This window comes from Oryx dammah, unplaced genomic scaffold (genome assembly GCF_014754425.2).
Source record: "Oryx dammah isolate SB20612 unplaced genomic scaffold, SCBI_Odam_1.1 HiC_scaffold_4, whole genome shotgun sequence".
Lineage (NCBI taxonomy): Eukaryota > Metazoa > Chordata > Mammalia > Artiodactyla > Bovidae > Oryx > Oryx dammah.
The window spans coordinates 69,860,667-69,881,783 of NW_024070188.1; the positions used below are offsets into that span (position 1 = coordinate 69,860,667).

The 21,117-nt window shown below is 41.6% G+C and overlaps 1 non-coding gene across 1 annotated transcript; it reads right to left on the reverse strand.

The window, feature by feature from the left end:
* Window positions 1-20,507: 20,507 nt before the first annotated feature.
* LOC120863151 lies at window positions 20,508-20,638 on the reverse strand. The gene has a single exon (XR_005720948.1). It is a non-coding gene; the product is annotated as a small nucleolar RNA SNORA70 (small nucleolar RNA).
* Between the last annotated feature and the right edge of the window lie 479 nt (window positions 20,639-21,117).

The following is a 21,117-nucleotide window of genomic DNA, read 5'->3' on the forward strand; positions in this document are numbered from 1 at the left end:
CATAAATATTTTGTTCCAAACAAATATGCACAGAGTAACGCCATGTGACAGGCATTGTGCTGGATACTGAGGTCACAAGTTCCTGCCCACATGAGCTTATAGCTTAGAAGGGGGAAGCAAACACATAAATGGTGTGAACAGAGGATGACACCTTCTATAATGAAATAGAGGGGACAGCATGATGTAGTGATTAAATGTATGGACCTTGGAACCAGGAAAACCTGAATTCCTGTATCTACTCTATAATTTATTGGCTGTATATTAGTTAGGGATCTTCAGAGAGACAGAACATATAGGATGAGGATGAGTATATATATATATACACATATATATATATATTGAGAGAGAGAGAGAAAGAAAGATATTTAAAGGAATTCTCTCACATGATGATAGGGGCGGCTGGCAAGTCTGAAATTGAAATTCTGGCAGGCATTGATGTTGTAGTCTTAAGTCCAAAGGCAGTGTGGAGACAGAATTCTTCTCATCAGGAGACCTCAGACTTCCTTTTAAGGCCTTCAACTGATTTGATTATGCCCACCCACATGATGGGGTTTCCCAGGTGGCCCTAGTGGTAAAGAACCCACTTGCCAATGCAGGAGACATAAGAGACATGGGTTCAATTCCTGGGTCAGGAAGATCCTCTGGAGGAGGGCATGGCAACCCACTCCAGTATTCTTGCCTGGAAAATCCCATAGACAGAGGAGCTGGCGGGCTACAGTCCATGGGGTTGCAAAGAGTCAGACATGCCTGAAGCAACTGAGCACACACGCATGCCCACGTGAGGGAGGGTAACAGGCTTCACTTGAAGTCTAATAGTTTATATGCTAATCACATTGATTTCCTCTCTTCGCAGTCAATGTGCATGAGGCTTCCTCTGCCTGGAGCACTTAAATCAGTCTCTGTGCCTGAACTAGCTAACTCCATATGGGAGATGGACTATAATTTATGTTGAACCAGGAAAAATCAGCAATATTTGACATATAAAAATCAGCAATATCATATGGTTCAGCTTAACAAAATAAGTTATCAGTACTTTGTAGCACTATCAGTGGGATTTCCAGGTGGCATTAGAGGTAAAGAACTGGCCTGCCAATGCAGGAGACATGAGACATGGGTTCAGTCTCTGAGTCAGGAAGATCCCCTGGAAAAGAGCATGGCAACCCACTCCAGCATTCTTGTCTGGAGGATCCCATGGACAGAGGAGCCTGGCAGGCTACAGTCCATAAGGTCACAAATTGTCAGACACAACTAAGGCAACTTAGCACATACACACAGTGTAGTTTAAAAAGAAACCACAGGCCAATATTAAAAAATAATTCAAAGGAGATAAGGGAATTAAATTTTTAATCCAAAAATGAAATCTCTAAAATTCCTTTTCTTCTTCTTTTTTTCTCAATACACACACACAAACACACAGACACATAGCTAGAAAATTGTGTTTATGTGTGTGTATGCAAAAGAGTTGGACAAGACTTGGCAAAAAAAAAACAAAAATAAATATTTCTGTATAAAGAATCCATGCATATGTGTATGTATTTCTATATCACATGGACTGCTAGGCCAGGAGCTCAGTCTGTTCCTCTGACTGGGCCTTGGCTCAGCACTCTCATCTTTCTTTTTTCTCCCCTCTCACCTTCTGGATTTATTCTTTTGCTTTCATAAGTAGTTGACCTTTCTGATGTAAACAATTCAAACTTGTTGTGCTTACTTAATAAAGGTGCAGCCCAGCAGAGACAAAGGTTCTGTAATGGAGGAAATTAATTAAGTTACACATTAACCTTTTTTCGTAGTCACAGCATGCTATGCATACATAATCTCTTTCTGAATTCCATTAATATTTTATATGCTTACACTGTGTGCTCTACAACTGAAGTCACTTTATTAAACACAAATTTTTTTAAATGAACTTAAACTTTTACAAATTAGTTTGTTTGTTGTACCACTATGTTTTTTAACAAATAATGCTTTTTATAAATAAAACAAAAACATATCAAGATTTCCCAGGTCTCAAACTGCACCAGAGATATCTTCAACTGACAAATTGATGAACACTCCCTTCAGCTGCGCTGAAGGGTGCGGGGGGGTGACCAGAAACTATTTTTGTATTTCCTTGTGCAAAGCCAGAAGGTTCTAATTTGTTTTTATCTTGAAGCTTGACCCTGATGTGATAAAATCTTCTGAGCTCAGGAAATGAGTAGCCCTTCCAAATTCTCCTACTGGCCTCCTCATGGCTTTAGGGTTAAAAAGGAACATTTAGAAGGAAGAAAATATCTAAAGCTCTGGGGACTGAGGTAAGCAGAGGCAAAGGAGAAGCACTTATAAATATAAGGTAATAAATGGGAAAGGAGAGTCAAACCATTTGGTTACTGGAGAGCAGCCTTTGGCATCAGGCTCTACGAAGGCTTCCTGGAAAATAGAATTTCAAGTTCTCAGCTTATCTTACAAGGTAGTATTCTCCTTGGAATGACGGTCACCTATTTGCTGAAGAAATCCAAATTTCAGGCATGTCTGGTAGCTGAGTGGTAAAGAATCTGCCTGCCAATGCAGGAGACACAGGTTTGCTCCCCCGTCCAGGAAGATCCCACATGCCTTGGAGCAACTAAGCCCGTGCGCCACAACTATTGAGGCTGTGCTTTACAGACCATGAGCTGCAGCTACCGAAGCCTGCGTGCCCTGGAATCCACGCTCCAAAACAAGAGAAGCCACTGCATGAAAAGCCCAGGAGCCACAACTAGAGAGCAGCCCCCACTCACTGCAACTAGAGAAAAGCCCACACAAAGCCATGAAGACCCAGCTCGGCCAAAAATAAATAGAATTATATTAAAAAAAAGAAAGCTGACTTTCTCCTCCTTAAAAATATATGCAACCAATCACATAACTACTTATGTCTCTGATTTTCATTCCCTCAATGAATATATTTGAAATATTTACAATGATTTTTGTGGACTCTTTGTGTTTGTACTTAAATTTGTACATCGCAATCATTCCAGAAAGTCTGGTTGTATATATTAGCAAATATTGTACATAATCATGTAAAAAAATCAAAACCAGATGGCCTTTCACTCACAGAAAACCATATTGTGTCTCAGTTCTAGTCTGTCTCCAGTGATAGGGCACATTCATATGAAAACAGAAAATAAAAGTATAGCAAGCTTAATAGATTATCTATGCATATTTGTCTAAATGTAAAAAAAAAGTATCTAAATATGCAAGTATCATATTATTACAACAGTGTTTCACTGAATTTTTTAATTCAGAAATGCTATATTTTGAGGGTAAACTTTCCATCCATTTTCTGGCAGGAATTCCATAGAGCTGTAGGGAAGAAAAGCTACATTTTCCTCAACCCAGAGGCCCTGGCTGGGTCTGAAAATTAAATTTACAAAGCTAGGTTAACAGAAGAAAAGCATACAAGCTTTATTGCATCTTTATATATATAGAGAGAAGTCTTTGCAAGAGAATGAAGACCTGGAAAAGTGACCACAACAGGAAACTTTTATAGCTTTTAGACACTGAAACAATACATTGGTGAATAATTGACAAGACTAAGGGGTTTAAGCTGGGGTAGTGAATGATTGGAGAAGGAAATGGCAACCCATTCCAGTATTCTTGCCTGGAGAATCCCAGGGACAGAGGAGCCTAGTGGGCTGCCGTCTATGGGGTCACACAGAGTCAGACACGACTGAAGCTACTTAGCAGCAGCAGCAGCAGCAGTGAATGGTTAAGGGCTTCCCAGGTGGCACTAGAGGTAAAGAACTGGCCTGCCAATGCAGGAGACATAAGAGACAAGGGTTCGATCTCTGGATTGGGGAGATCCCCTGGAGAAGGGCATGGCAACCCACTCCAGTATTCTTGCCTGGAGAATCACATGGACAGAGGAGCCTGGTGGTCTATGATCCATAGGGTCACAAAGAGTTGGACATGACTGAAGCGACTTAGCACATAGCACATTGCCGGGGTCCAGCCCTGGCGTATCCAGGGAATTTGAAGCAGGGACAGAATCGGCGTCCGAGGAATTAATTGCTTAATTAAAGATATAGAGAGAGATTAGAAAGAAATAGCGTAGTAGGAAAATTAGTGGAGAAAAGATGCTGAATAACTTGGTTTACGTGGAAAACCAATAAAGTTCCAAGACAAGGAACTTGCACCGTCTACGTAGGCCACCTGTGCCTGCTTGAATAGTGGAGGGTGCCCCACCTTGGGCTCCCTCTTGCGTGGGTCTTAGAAACCAGGGCAAATAGCAAATAAGTAGACACGGTGAGCCTCCACACTCCAGATGCGAATTCAGCCAGAAAAGGGAGAAAAGAACGACATGAGGGAGCCAAACATTGGTGCCAGACCCACAACTTTATTTTCAAAAGCAGCTTATGTACCCCAAGTTGTACATAAAGAAATAATGGAATATGCAGAGTTATGCAGGGGCAGCAGTCCTGACCCTTATTGAGACCAGGCTTTCTTTTTGCATACCTTCCCGTATACAAAAGGTCTCAGGTGGTTTACATTATCTTCTGGCCAAGAGGCCTGCTAACATTTTTATGGCTCTCTTCCTAGATAAATGTCTATCAACCAGAAAACTCTTTTTCCCTTGAAGTGTTTTTTCTTTAATCTGTATCACCCTCAAAATACTAAATAAAGTTACATTCCTGTAGAACAAAGGTGCAGTGGGTTATAACAAAGAAAGTACTTAACTCAAAGATCTAATGTTGCTACTACCAGGGCTACTACCTGTTTTTTCTATATACTAACTATATCTACAAATAAAAGATATGAAAACTTGACAGCAAGTATTGGCTCAACAAATGAAACCCTTAATCAGTCCTATTCTAATGATTTTGATTCCTCAGAAGCCCCTACATTCCTAGGATGTTTTAAGCTTCCTGTGCCTCTCGCAGTTGGGAGGCCGCAAACAATCACATGCACAGCTGTAAGAGTCCGGCAGGTAGGCTAGAAAGCCATCAGAGGGGTTTTTGGATTGAAACACTCTTGTTATGCCCAGGAGACTTATTATCTAAAAGCTCTAAGTTAACTTTTTCCAGAAAAAGGTGGTGGGGAGACAGCCCCCTGTTAATGTCAGAAGAGTAGGTGGAAAGCATAACACAGTAAATCAGGCAAACTCTGGTTTTTGGGGGTAGATGCTCGGGAACAGGGGGTCTCCTGAGGCTCGATCCCACCTTTGTGTATGCCGAGCCTCCTTCCTCATGACCTTTGCTATGGGCAGAGTTCCTCACTCTGGCTCCCAGCAGCACATAGTGAGTGGTAGAGAAGAAACCAAGGTTTAGTTTAATGAGGTTTATTTGAATGGATTTCTTGGCCCCAAATTCCCCATCTCTGGTGACAACCATGTCTGAACTGACTGAAATACAAGTACAATTGTATGCCCGCTGAAAGAAGTAAAGAGAAGATAACAGGAATCAGATAAAAATCTCAAGAATGAAGGGTCACCTGACCTCTTGCTTTACCAAAACTGTTATTCTAAATATTGCTGGAGAAAAACAACTTGTTAGGCTACATTAGAGAACTTAGATTTGAATAAGAGATAAAACTTGATAAAGTTCCAAATTATTAATATGGTAGGCATAGTAACAGTTTAAAATGGACTGTTTCTTACAGGTCCTGGGGCACCCTAGACCCCTCACCCCACCCCTTTTTAACAGTTTATGAGGCTGGCAGGCTGGTGCTTCAAGTTTCATCATGACAACTCTATCCCTCTTAAAATAGATACAACACACAGGAGAGATATTATATGGTCCATATTTGTCCAGTAGACATGTCTGTGAGTAAGGAGCTCCCCAAGGTCAGGGATGTTGTCTTTATTTTTAGAATTCAGAGGCAGGCAAGATGCATGGTGAAAGGACATCATGTACAACTCACTGTAGAATATGTAAATGAACTAGTTCCAATCAGTCCCACTGTGAAATAATTTACCTTATCTCTGACAATCAGCAACCTATCTGGGAGCTAGATGTGGTGAGAAATAGAGAGGAAATGTAAACAGGCAATGCATAGGACTCAGGGAAATATATATTAAAAGCACACACACACACACACACACACACACACACACACAGGATTGAGTAGATGGTCCTGGCAAGCCAACAGACAACAGAGGCAGAGGATTTGGGAAAAAATATAAGGCTAGGATTCATCCCAATTTCTCTTTCTTGACTAAGTGATTTGGGCCAAGTTTCTTAGCTTTCTTAGTCTCGGTTTCTATTATAAAAATAATAGAATTATGTAAATTAAAGATCAGTTCAGTTCAGTCACTCAGTCCTGTCCAACTCCTTGCAGCCCCATGACCTGCAGACACCAGGCTTCCCTGTCCATCACCAACTCCTGGAGCTTGCTAAAACTCATGTACATAGAGTCAGTGATGCCATCCAACCATCTCATCCTCTAGTTTACATGATTTATAATAATTATCTAGTTATCTTCAACATCGTTAGTGTCCATTAGAACAATAATCACTTGCAGGAAAGAGATTTTTTGAATTTTGGTAAAAGGAAAACAGACAAATGTCCTCTTTCATAATGATATATGGGCATGGCCCATATTTCCAAAGAGACTTTCCCCCTAAAAATGATGGTCTTTTAAAATGTAAAGTAAGTGTGTGCATTCTCAGTCATGTCTGACTCTTTGCAATGCTATGAACTGTAGCCCACCAGGCTCCTCTGTCCATGGGCTTCTCCAGGCAAGAATACTGGAGTGGGTTGCCATTTCCTCCTCCAGGGGATCTTCCAGACCCAGGGATCAAACCCACATATCCTGCATCTCCTCCATTGACAGGCAGATTCTTCAGCACTGTGCCACGTGGGAAGCCTGTTTAACATGTAAATACCAAATCAATAAGGTAAATTAGTTGATCCCAGCTTCCTAGGAAGCAAATCTCTTCACCACAATTAATCTAATTTGCACAGTCATTACTTAAGAAGACATTATCCACGCTGGGAGAAATATCAATAACCTCAGATATACAGATGACACCACTCTTGTGGCAGAAAGTGAAGAAGAGCTAAAAAGCCTCTTGATGAAAGTGAAAGAGGAGAGTGGAAAAGTTGGCTTAAAGCTCAACATTCAGAACACAAAAATCTTGGCATCCAGTCCTGTCACTTCATGGAAAATAGATGGAGAAACAGTGGTAATACTGGCAGACTTTATTTTGGGGGCTCCAAAATCACTGCAGATGGTGACTGCAGCCATGAAATAAAAAGACAGTTACTTCTTAGAAGAAAAGTTATGACCAACCTAGACAGCATATTAAAAAGCAGAGACATTACTTTGCCACAATGTGCATCTAGTCAAGGCTATGTTTTTTCCAGTAGTCATATATAGACGTGAGAGTTGGACTATAAAGAAAGCTAAGCACTGAAGAATTGATGCTTTTGAACTGTGGTGCTGTAGAAGACTCTTGAGAGTCCCTTGGACTGCAAAGAGATCCAACCAGTCCATCCTAAAGGAAATCAGTCCTGAGTGTTCACTGGAAGGACTGATGTTGAAACTGAAACTACAATACTTTGGCCACCTGATGTGAAGAGCTGACTCACTGGAAAAGACCCTGATGCTGGGAAAGATTGACGGCAGGAGGAGAGGGGACAACAGAGGATGAGATGGTTGGATGGCATCACTGACTCAATGGACAAGAGTTTGAGTAAACTCTGGGAGCTGGTGATGGGCAGGCCTAGTGTGCTGCAGTCCATGTGGTTGCAAAGAGTCAGACACGACTGAGCGAGTGAACTGAACGGAACAATCCACCCTACTCTCTGTGGTCATAACCCAAACTCTAAGGTGTGCAATTCATAAAGCTTTGCAATCTATGTTGCTGTACTGAAAGAAGGAAAAGAGGGGGGAAGAGGAGGAGAGGGAGGTTTGATTGACTTCTCACAATGAGACAGCCCTGAGCAACACAAGGCCCCAAAGGTGGAAAGGCAGTGGAAAGCCACTCCTAGAACATTTAAATCCATTTACTAGGAACAGCTAAAGGTAAAGGAGAAAAGGTAAGATACACCCATTTGAATGCAGAGTTCCAAAGAATACCAAAGGGAGGTAAGAAAGCCTTCTCCAGGGATCAATGCAAAGAAATAGAAGAAAACAATAGAATGGGAAAGACTAGAGATCTCTTCAAGAAAATCAGAGATACCAAGGGAACATTTCATGAAAAGCTGGACACAATAAAGGACAGAAATGGTATGGACCTAACAGAAGCAGAAGAGGTGGCAAGAATACACAGAAGAACTATACAAAGATCATGACCCAGATAACCGCAATGGTGTGATCACTCACCTAGAGCCACACATCCTGGAATGTGAAGTCAAGTGGGCTGTAGAAAGCATCACTATTAACAAAGCTAGTGGAGGTGATGAAGTTCCAGTTGAGCTATTTCAAATCCTCAAAGATGATGTTGTGAAAGTCCTGCACTCAGTATGCCAGCAAATTTGGAAAACTCAGCAGTGGCCACAGGACTGGAAAAAGTCAGTTTTCATTCCAAATCCAAAGAAAGGCAATGCCAAAGAATGCTCGAACTAACACACAGTTGTACTCATTTCACCCGCTAGCACAATAATACTCAAAATTCTCCAAGCCAGGCTTCAACAGTACATGAACCGTGAACTTCCAGATGTTCAAGCTGGATTTAGAAAAGGCAGAGGAACCAGAGATCAAATTGCCAACATCCGTTGGATCATCAAAAGCAAGAGAACACCAGAAAAACATCTATTTCTGCTTTATTGACTATGCCTAAGCCTTTGACTGTGTGGATCACAACAAACTGTGGAAAATTCTGAAAGAGATGGGAATCCCAGACCACCTTACCTGCCTCCTGAGAAATCTATATTCAGGTCAAGAAGCAACAGTTAGAACTGGACATGTAACAACAGACTGGTTCCAAATCAGAAAAGGAGTACATCAAGGCTGAACATTGTCACCCCGCTTTTTTAACTTATATGCAGAGTACATCTTGAGAAATGCTGGTCTGGATAAGGCACAAGCTGGAATCAAGATTGCCGGCAGAAATATCAATAACCTCATATACAGATGGCACCACCCTTATGACAGAAAGAGAAAAAGATCTAAAGAGCCTCTTGATGAAAGTGAAAGAGGAGAGTGAAAAAGTTGGCTTAAAGCTCAACATTCAGAAAGCTAGGATCATGGCATCTGATCCCATCACTTCATGGCAAATAGATGGAGAAACAATGGAAACAGTGACAGACTTTATTTGGGGGCTCCAAAATCACTGCAGATAGTGACTGCAGCCATGAAATTAAAAGGTGCTTGTTCCTTGGAAGAAAAGCTATGACCAACCCAGACAGCATATTAAAAAGCAAAGACATGACTTTGCCAACAAAGATCCATCTAGTCAAAGCTATGGTTTTCACAGTAATCATGTATGGATATGACAGATGGACTATAAAGAAATCTGAAAGCTGCAGAATTGATGCTTTTGAACTGTGGTGTTGGAGAAGACTCTTGAAGGACCCTTGGATTGCAAGGAGATCCAACCAGTCCATTCTAAAGGAAATCAGTCCTGAATATTAATTGGAAGGACTGATGCTGAAGCTGAAGCTCCAATACTTTGGCCACCTGATGCGAAGAACTGACTCATTTGAAAAGACCCTGATGGTAGGAAAGGTTGAAGGCAGGAGGAGAAGAGGATGACAGAGGATGAGATGGTTGAATGGCATCACCAACCTGATGGACACGTGCTTGAGTAAGCTCCAGGAGTTGGTGATGGACAGGGAAGCCTGGCATGCTGCAGTCCATGGGGTTACAAAGAGTTAGACATGACTGAGCTACTGAACTGAACTGAACTGTGTACATCAAGTACCTTTACAACAGGTGCACGATGCTAAAGATAGACCTTAGCCTTGGAAATCAGCCCAGAAGACAATAGCGAGGTTAGCAGTGAAATTCTTCTGGAAAAGACAATTTGCTGCAAATATAATCCTCTTCTTAGTAAATCATTTCTGTTCAGGGTGGAATCTACTGACTTAGAATCTTCGAATGCAATTCACACTTTTCTAGGAACTGAAAGCAACAGAGATATCTCAAAATTTATGAGTCATAGAGCACTCATCATAGAATAAACTGAATCTTATTTTTTCCAGTTATTTAGGGGATGTTCAAGCCAATTTTATAAGTTAGGATTTGGTACACTTTTTCTGTAAAGGGCCAAATAGCACATATTAGGCTTTACAAGATATTCAGACTCAATTCTACCTTTAGCACAAAAGCAGCCATGAACAGTACTTAAATGAAAAGACATGGCTGTGTATTTACAAAGATAGAGGGCAGGTTTTGGGCCACAGGTCATAGCATATCAACTCTAGCTAAAATACAAATCAACATCAAAATTATCCTATGCCATAAAATTAAATAACAATTTATCAGTCTTTCTGGTTGAAAATTCTATCAAGTAACTGTGTGATTTTTTTACCAGCTTCAAGGAACTTCAGTGATTTAGAGCTAAAACTATAATAGGTGCTCATGGTAAGTGATCAATAACTACTTGTTGGGTGGTAACAGGATGTATCAAAAAGCAGCATCTCAGTCATGCTATATCTCCAGATGCTCCAAGTTTTTTTAACTCTCTGAAGCCCATCTTCCTTTGTGTTATGCTGAGGTTTTCTTTATTATAGCATGTTTATTTTTTCAGTTTTGATCATTATGATGAAACCAGCTTATTTAAGATAGTATATGCGTGTACTACAAGGTATATAGTTGCTTATCCCCAAAACTTAAGGACAGGGTTTCCCTGGTGGCTTAGTGGTAAAGAATCAGCCTGCCAAGGCAGGAGACATGGGTTTAATCCTTGATCCAGGAGGAGTCAACATACTGTGGAACAAATAAGCCCATGTACCACAACTATTGAGCCTGTGCTCTAGAGCCCAGGAGCAATAACTACTCGAGCCCACGTGCCTTAGAGCCTGTGCTCTGCAACAAGAGAATAGCCACCACTTTCTGCAATGAGAGAAAAGTCCATGCAGCAAGGAAGACCCAGCATAGCCAAAAACAAATTTTAATAAATTTTTTTTTAAATTTAAGGACAGAATTTTGGGTGGAACTTGAAATATTTCATAGTTTACAAAGTTTATACAGTACAGACACTGTAATATATGTCATGTCCCCACATCTCTCAAAGTTTGCAGTAGCACCATTAATCAAACATAGCATTTCTCTGGTGAAACACATGAATACCCATATTAGTTCAGTCACTCAGTCGTGTCTGACTCTTTGCGACCCCATGAATCGCAGCACGCCAGGCCTCCCTGTCCATCACCAACTCCCGGAGTTCACTCAGACTCGCGTCCATCGAGTCAGTGATGCCATCCAGCCATCTCATCCTCAGTCGTCCATGAGATAAATAGAGATTATAATAATCCAACCACTGTCAAAGTATAATTTATGGATCCTTGGGAATCTTCATAAAGTCAAAATTATTTTTATAAAAATACTTTACCTTTTTCACTCTTAATCTCTTATGAACATATAGCAAAGTTTTCAAGGAGCTGCATGCTGTGTGATAGTACAGTAAATTAAATGTAGAAGCAGAAATGAGAATCTGGCTGTCTCTATTAAGCAAGAGTGAAAAAAGATTTGAAAGAATATTAAATAATTCCACTCTTCTTACTAACATTTGGTCTGGAAAAATATAGTAGAAATTTTCATAAACTATCACTTATGCTAATATGTAATGAACTTATTATTTTTAAATAAATACAAAGTAATACTTTTTAACTTTCCATTTTAATTTATAATGTGGTAACTGGATAGAAACACCTCATATCAGCAAATGAACTTTGGGGTCCATGATAATTTTCAAGAATGAAACTCCCAAGACTAAACCAAAATGTCTTATAACTGCTATAAAAAGTTAACATCAGTTCAAAGAAAATTTAGCTGCCAAATGAAGGGAAGTAAAGTGAAAGTTTCTCAGTCATGTTCAACTATTTGCAACCCATGTACTATACAGTCCATGGAATTCTCTGTACTGGAGTGAGTAGCCTTTCCCTTCTCCAGGGGATCTTCCCAACCCAGGGATCGAACCCCAGTCTGCCTCATTGCAGGTGGATTCTTTTAGTGGCTGAGCCACAAGGAAAACCCAGCTGCCAAATGAGTTCAGCAAAAACTTTCAATTTTCTGAGCATATGGATGTCACAATTACAGTTGAGGGACTGCTGACTTTTTAGGAAGTCTGATACTAGAGGTTGTCTGATGTTTATTCTAAAGCAAAGTTCAGACCCTGGTGTCTTCGGTTTAGGAGGCTTTTATAGGTTGAAAATTAAATGCCTGCAGGATCCAGGCAGGTAAATGAATTGCATGAAACAAGGCAGTTGGAAACTGTGATACTTGGCCTATGTGATGCCTTACAGAAGAGCCTGGTTTTACCAAACCTTGAGAATTCCATAGGGCTTCCCTGGGGGCTCAGACTGTAAAGAATCTGCCTGCAATGCAGGAGACCCAGCTTCCATACCTGGGTTGGGAAGATTCCCCGGAGAAGGAAATGGTTACCCACTCCAGTATTCTTGCCTGGAGAATTCCATGGACAGAGCAGTCTGTCCACGATGTCGCAAAGAGTCAGGCATGACTGAGCAACTAACACGGACCAACTGAGTAAAATTCAATAGAAACTGGAAATCTAGCATTTTTAAGTGAGAGTTTCTCATTGTATTTACTATTTAAACAGTTTTTTAAAAGAATACTTGAATCAGAAACATCCACTGGTTCTTGTCCATGTGATGCTCAAGCACTTATGTTAGGGGAAACACACCTACTGAAACTGCCCACCCTGGCCAGGCACCATAGTAGCCATGTGTGTGAGTTATTTTATGCTAGGAGGTCCTGGTAAGGAACACAGAACGAACAGAAGAGTTGTTAGTGAGGAGCAGAGAACTAACCAGAAGAGTTTGGGAAAAGTCAAAAGGAGATGTCACATGTCCTCCCACCTCCCAGAATCCTCATTGGCATTCATCCTGGCTGAGCAATGAATGCGCCACTAGGAAGGACCTGAGTCAGGGTGATTGGCCAGACACAACCCAGAAACTAACCCCATTATCATAAAACCAGGGACCGCAAGCCGCGTAGCAGAGCACTCTTCCTGGGTTGCTTACCCTACTGCTCTCCACCCAGGCACCCCTTCCCAATAAAGTCTCTTGCTTTGTCAGCATGTACGTCTCCTCAGGTGATTCATTTCTGAGTGTTAGACGAGAGCCTCCTTTCAGGCCCTGGAAGAGGCCCCCCTTCCTGCAATGCTTACATGGACTCTGAGCCACATAAGTCTCCTGCCTGCCCTTGACAAATGCTGACTGAATGTTAGTTCACTTTCTCTCAAGGGCATGGACAGATGGAAGTGGTGACCAGATGTGACAATAAAAGGCATGGGGAGGCTCCACCACTGACTCCACTGTTATTGCTGGCTCAGCTCCAAGGTCATGTAGTTTGAAAAGTCAGCTTTGTCAAATTCCTCTACCAGAGTTTTCATTTTGAAACAATCACTTTGAATTTTCTTTCACATATTAGTTACAGAGATATAAACAAACTGCTATACCTTCTGAACATTAGTTATTGATTTCCAAATGTCAGTAACACGACGCAGAAACATCTTTCACTACAAATATTCTGAGGAATACAGATCACGGGATGATAATAATTGAACGTGTATAATTATTGTGATTCTTCTTTTTCTCAGTTCCATGTCATACTGTGGATAAATACTGTGCTGATTTGGTTATAATTGGTCAAAAAACAAAGCATCTTCCCTCTCTATCCATTTGCCTTATAAATAACTGAACAATTTCCTGTTTTTTATGATTATTAAAAAGTGCACATTCATTGTGGAAATTTTAGAAAATATAAAAAAAATCTCACCATCCAGAGATAACTAGACTACATGTACAGGGAACTACATGTACAGGGATAGTTACAGATATGGATGTACTTACATGCACATCAAAAAAAAAAACAAAATTTGCATATGTGTGTATTCTCCAAATACATACATATGTAGATAAACAATGGAGTAGGAAATTGAAATGTTGTTCTGAATTACGAAAGATGCCGAGATTCTTGGCCTCCGAAGGAAAAGAATTCAATCTGGGGCCAGAGACGAGGCTTGATAGCTCAGAGCTGTTGTGTAATAAAGTTTTATTAAAGTATAAAAGAGAGAGAGAAAGCTTCTGACATAGATATCAGAAGGGGGAAGAAAGAGTGCCCCTTTCACTAGTGTTAGCAAGGGAGTTATAAACTTTTTAATTAGTTATTCAGTTCAGTTCAGTTCAGTTCAGTTCAGTTCAGTCGCTCAGTCGTATCTGACTCTTTGCGATACCATGAATCACAGCATGCCACGCCTCCCTGTCCATCACCATCCCCGGAGTTCACTCAAACTCATGTCCATCAGGTCGGTGATGCAATCCAGCCATCTTATCCTTCTCCTCCTGCACCCAATCCCTCCCAGCATCAAGGTCTTTTCCAATGAGTCAACTCTTCACATGAGGTGGCCAAAGTATTGGAGTTTCAGCTTCAGCATCAGTCCTTCCAATGAACACCCAGGACTGATCTCCTTTAGAATGGACTGGTTGGACCTCCTTGCAGTCCAAGGGACGCTCAAGAGTCTTCTCCAACACCACAGTTCAAAAGCATCAGTTCTTCAGCACTCAGCTTTCTTCACAGTCCAACTCTCACATCCATACATGACCACTGGAAAAACCATAGCCTTGACTAGACAGACCTTTGTTGGCAAAGTAATTTCTCTGCTTTTGAATATACTATCTAGGTTGGTCATAACTTTCCTTCCAAGAAGTAAGCGTCTTTTAATTTCATGGCTGCAATCACCATTTACAGTGATTTTGGAGCCAAAAAAAAAAAAATCTGACACTGTTTCCACTCTTTCCCCATCTATTTCCTATGAAGTGATGGGACCAGATGCCATGATCTTCGTTTTATGAATGTTGAGCTTTAAGCCAACTTTTTCACTCTCCTCTTTTACTTTCATCAAGAGGGTTTTTAGTTTCTCTTCACTTTCTGCCATAAGGGTGGTGTCATCTGCATATCTGAGGTTATTGATATTTCTCCTGGAAATCTTGATTCCAGCTTGTGCTTCTTCCAGCCCAGCATTTCTCATGGTGTACTATGCATATAAATTTAAAAAGCAGGGTGACAATATACAGCCTTGACATACTCCTTTCCTATTTGGAACCAGTCTGTTGTTCCATGTCCAGTTCTAACTGTTGCTTCCTGACCTGCATATAGGTTTCTCAAGAGGCAGGTCAGGTGGTCTGGTATTCCCATCTCCTTCAGAATTTTCCACAGTTTATTGTGATCCACACAGTCAAAGGCTTTGGCGTAGTCAATAAAGCAGAAATAGATGGTTTTCTGGAACTCTCTTGCTTTGTCCACGATCTAGCAGATATTGGCAATTTGATCTCTGGTTCCTCTGCCTTTTCTAAAATCAGCCTGAACATCTGAAAGTTCACAGTTGACGTATTGCTGAAGCCTGGCTTGGAGAATTTTGAGCATTACTTTACTAGCATGTGAGATGAGTGCAACTGTGCGGTAGTTTGAGCATTGTTTGGCATTGCCTTTCTTTGGGATTGGAGTGAACACTGACCTTTTCCAGTCCTGTGGCCGCTGCTGAATATTCCAAACTTGCTGGCATATTGAGTGCAGCACTTTCACAACATCATCTTTCAGAATTTGAAAGAGCTCAACTGGAATTCTATCACCTCCACTAGCTTTGTTCATAGTGATGCTTTCTAAGGCCCGCTTGACTTCACATTCCAGGATGTGTGGCTCTAGGTGAGTGATCACACCATTGTGATTATCTGGGTGGTGAAGCTCCTTTTTGTACAGTTCTGTGTATTCTTGCCACCTCTTCTTAATTACAATGTATCAAAAGAATGTCTTGAGATTGTAAAGATCTTACTAGACTCACTCCCATAATTTACATTTTAAGATAACAGGATAAGCCAGAAGGTTTTCAGGAAGGAGAAACTGTCCTCAAGCAGGATACATTATTGTTATATAATCCTAAGTAATGTAGAGGAAAAAACTTTTGTCCTTTCCTGCTCCTTGAGAACCCCAGATTCCTCTCTCCTTTGGGACTCCCGGACTTCTTAGCAACCTGCCTAGGAATTGACTCTCTCAAAATGACGACCCATTTCAATATTCTTCCTTGGAAAATTCCATGGACAGGGAAGTCTGGCGGGCTACAGCCCTTGGGGTCTCAAAAGAGTGAGACACTTCTGCAGGCACACATGCACATAGATATTCAGTTAAGTTCAGTTCAGTTGCTCAATTAGGTCCGACTCTTTGCGACCCCATGGACTGCAGCACACCAGGCTTCCCTGTCCATCACCAACTCCCAGAGCTTGCTCAAATTCATGTTCATTGAGTCAGTGATGCCATCCAACCATCTCATCCCCTGTTGTCCCCTTCTCCTCCCTGCCTTCAATCTTTCCCAGAATCAGGGTCTTTTCCAATGAGTCTGTTCTTCCCGTCAGGTGGCCGAAGTAATAGAGCTTCAGCTTCAGCATCATCCCTTCCAATGAATATTCAAGTCTAATTTCCTTTAGGATTGATTAGTTTGATCTCCTTGCAGTCCAAGGGACTCTTAAGAGTCTTCTCCATCATCACAGTATAAAAGCATCAATTCTTCACTGCTCAGCTATCTGTATAGTCCAACTCTCACATCCAGATAAGACTACTGGAAAAACCATAGCTTTGACTAGACGGACTTTTGTCGGCAAAGTATTGGTCTCTGCTTTTTAATATGCTGTCTAGGTTGGTCATACAAATGGTAAAATTAGGGTAATATCTTGTATTCAATTTTGTCTTCTGCTTTTTTTTAAATTAATTAGCACTTGTAGATTTAATTTTGAAGTGGGATTTCTTATTTTACTGACACACAGCTCTGAAACAAAGCAAGGGAAGATTCAGCAGAGCCCATCTCAGTAAGGACACACAAATAGGAGCTATTATTATAAATGATAGCTATGAGTCAGGCCAGCCCTAACAACTATCTGTTTTGCCTCCTGCTCTCTGACTCACATATCTCCTTTTATTTCTATAATATCTGATGGATTACTGAATGCATGTGAACTAGTTCTCAGCACTTGTACTATTTATGAGGAAATGATTACCAAGAAACTAAAGTCTGTCCTCCAGACAGTGTCCCTAGCCTTCCTGTCACAAAAACCTGGTTGTTATTTATGTGCAGCAAATTCTACTAGAGTCTGAAATGACCCAGTCCTCCAGGAGCTTCTGACATAGCTTGGGCGATATAATGCAAATACAAAGGAGGATGAATATCAGTGATAGATATCATGCTAATTTAATAAGTTAAGTAAATCACTAGAGTAGCTAGTATAAAATAATAGGTGTGCAGTTCAGTTCAGTTGAGTTGCTCAGTCGTGTCCGACTCTGCGACTCCATGAATCGCAGCACACCAGGCCTCCCTGTCCATCACCATCTCCCGGAGTTCACTCAGACTCACGTCCATCGAGTCCGTGATGCCACCCAGCCATCTTATCCTCTGTCGTCCCCTTCTCCTGCCCCCAATCCCTCCCAGCATCAGAGTCTTTTCCAATGAGTCAACTCTTCGCATGAGGTGGCCAAAGTACTGGAGCTTCAGCTTGAGCATCATTCCTTCCAAAGAAATCCCAGGGCTGATCTCCTTCAGAATGGACTGGTTGGATCTCCTTGCAGTCCGAGGGACTCTCAAGAGTCTTCTCCAACACCACAGTTCAAAAGCATCAATTCTTCAGCGCTCAGCCTTCTTCACAAGAATAGCACATATGTTTTTTTTCTAGATCAACCTTATTCTGGCTCAGACTGAAAGGAAATTCAACTTGAGTCAATGCCAAGGGCTCCCCTCCCTGAGTTAATGCAGCATCCCAGGTCTGGGTAGTCCACTGGTCACATGCTCACATGAATTATTTTGAGATACTATTGTTTGGTCTGCATGATTTCTTCAGGATCAAGGACTCTGCCACTTTGAAGCTCTGCATAGGGCTTGACAGTTCTTAGAGAGGCTGAATTCTGGCATCTAGGGTGCTGCCTCCCTTGGCATAACTACAGCTAAGCCCTATCAGTTTGCTCCTGCCCCTGGGATGTTGCCTTAGAACTGCTACCCAGTCTCCACTCTGTTTTGAGCCTCAGCACTCCCTCCCTTCTGTCTTATATCAGGGGACACTCACCTAGCTTCCTCTCAAAGACAAACTCTTCTCTCTACTACTACTCCAGGGCACTAATGTCATCAACTCAATGGATTATGTTTTTACAATACACAAGGAAAGATGTCAACTTCTCACGAGGCAAAATTCCTGAAGGTCTGGCTACCTTTTGAAATGAATGAAGGAACGTATAAGGAGAAAGCATGCCAGCAAATATTTCTACAAAAGTTGAGAAGTGGCAGTCATCATTGAGCTTTGAAATTATTTAGCAGGGTTCATGGAAGAAATCGTCCTAAATCTGAGACTTGGTGGATGGATCAGTCTTGAACAAGTAGAGGAGTCAGGGCTTTCTAAGTGAGTAGAGTTGCAATAAGAAAGAAGGTAGAATGGGAACAGTTATATCCTAGTCAGGACCTGCAAAGACTAGTTAGTTGGGAGCTCAAAGAGCAAGGTAGACATGTGTAGAGATGCAATGGTCAGTTTGTAGAAGGCGTTGAATGTCAGATTACTTCTACTGGTATTTTACTTGTTTTGAAGACAACAGAAAGCAGTAAAGACTTTTCTGAGGACTATACCATTGAAAATGTGATAAGATAGAGAATCATGGACAAAGTCATCTTAGAGTGATTTTTAGAGAAGGCTTCTCTGAGGAAGTGTGCCGTGGGATTGCACCATGGAGGGTAAGGTCAAGCCCCCTTCAAAAGTGGATTTTAAATGGAGATTGATGAAGCCACACAGACCCTCAGTTCAGTTCAGTTCAGTCACTCAGTCATGTCCGACTCTTTGCGACCCCATGAATCACAGCACGCCAGGCCTCCCTGTCCATCACCAACTCCTGGAATTCACTCAAACTCATGTCCATCGAGTCAGTGATGCCATCCAACCATCTCATCCTCTGTCATCCCCTTCTCCTCCTGCCTTCAACCTTTCCTAGCATCAGGGTCTTTTCCAGTGAGTCTGTTCTTCGCATCATGTGGCCAACTTATTGGAGTTCAGCTTCAGCCTCAGTCCTTCCAATGAATATTCAGGATTGATTTCCTTCATGATGGACTGGTTGAAATCTCCTTGCAATCCAAGGGACTCTCAAGAGTCTTCTCCAACACCACAGTTCAAAAGCATCAGTTCTTCAGTGCTCAGCCCTCTTTATAGTCCAGCTCTTACATCCATACATGACTAGTGGAAAAACCATAGCTTTCATTAGATGGACCTCTGTTGGCAAAGTAATGTCTCTGTTTTTTAATATGCTATCTAGGTTGGTCATAACTTTTCTTCCAAGGAGCAGTCTTCTTTTAATTTCAAGGCTGTAGTCACTATCTGCAATTTTGGAGCCCCCCAAAATAAAGTCTGTCACTGTTTTTACTGTTTCCCCATCTATTTTCAGTGAAGTGATGGGACCATATGCCATGATCTTAGTCTTCTAAATGTTGAGTTTTAAGCCAACTTTTTCACTCTCCTCTTTCAGTTTCATCAAGAGGCTCTTTAGTTCTTCTTCACTTTCTGCCATAAGGGTGGTGTCATCTGCATATCTGAAGTGATTGATATTTCTCCCAGCAATCTTGATTCCAGCTTGTGCTTCATCCAGCCCAACATTTCTCATGATGTACTCTGCATACAAGTTAAATAAGCAGGGTGACAATATGTAGCCTTGACATACTCCTTTCCCAGTTTGGAACCAGTCTCTTGTTCCATATCCAGTTCGAACTGTTGCTTCCTGACCTGCATACAGATTTCTCAAGAGGCAGGTCAGGTGGTCTGGTATTAGGGAGGCCAGATCATGCCAAGAGCTTAAATTTAAAGCAAGAATAATGGGACGTCAAGAAGCAAAATTTAGAACTGGACATGGAACAAAAGGAAGATTCTGAAGCTGGAAACTCATAATTATGTACCTGCTGGGGGAAATAACCTACCTTGGCTCTTTTTTTTCTGATGAGAAAGTAGGATTTATTATGGGAATGAGTATGGAGGGGACAGTGCCAAGTCTCTCGTGAGTGCAGGGGCCCACCATTGTGCCAGAGGTCCAGGAACAGGGGTATATTGACCCCATAACCATCTGAGATGAACCACTTTTCTGCCACCATGTTTTCAAATGTTTTCAAATTCATCTGCATTAAATTTAGAAAATCCCCCTTCTTGGAGATGTGGAGCTTCTGGCTGCCAGAGAACTTTAACTTGACCCTACGGAGGGCCTCAGTCACATGCTCCTTGTTCTGCAGCTTGGTGCAGATGGACACTATGACTTAACCAGTGTGGACCCTAGCCACTGCCCTAGGGCTCTCCAAAGGCACTGCACATACCTGTCTGGAGCCTAGATTGCAGACAGCATGCCAGTCATGAATGTCTACTGTAAAGGGATGTATTCAAGTTCCTTAAGGCAACTCATGCAGGCAACAGGCTGTATACACTACTGAGGAGGCTGTTATTTGCAGCCATTGCACACTGGCCTCCGAGGGGAAATAGCACAGTTGGCTTGCTTTGTTCATGCTAAGTCACTTCAGTCATGTTTGACTCTGTGCAACTTCGTGGACTGTAGCACGCCAGGCTCCTCTGTCCATGGGAGTCTCCAGGCAAGAATACTGGAGTTGGTTGCCATGCCCTCCTCCAGGAGATCTTCCTGACCCAGGGATCGAACCCATATCTCTTACATCCCCTGCACTGGCAAGTGGGTTCTTTACCACTAGCACCACATAGGAAGCCCACAGTTGGCTTAACTGGCTGCAGATTGTTGCTTCTTTATGAGGAATTCCTGCATCAAAGCTCACATCACTTATTTTTAGCTAAGAAAGTTAGCTTTAGCGATAGATTTAAAATAACTGCCCATTTATTTTAAAAGCAATTGTTGCTCAAAATGACCATCCCTTTAATAAGAATGTAATGTAAGTTTCTTATTCATTTTGTTTATGACCAGAGTGATTTCTAGAACCTCTCAAATGATTGCTCCCCATATTCTTAATTATCATCA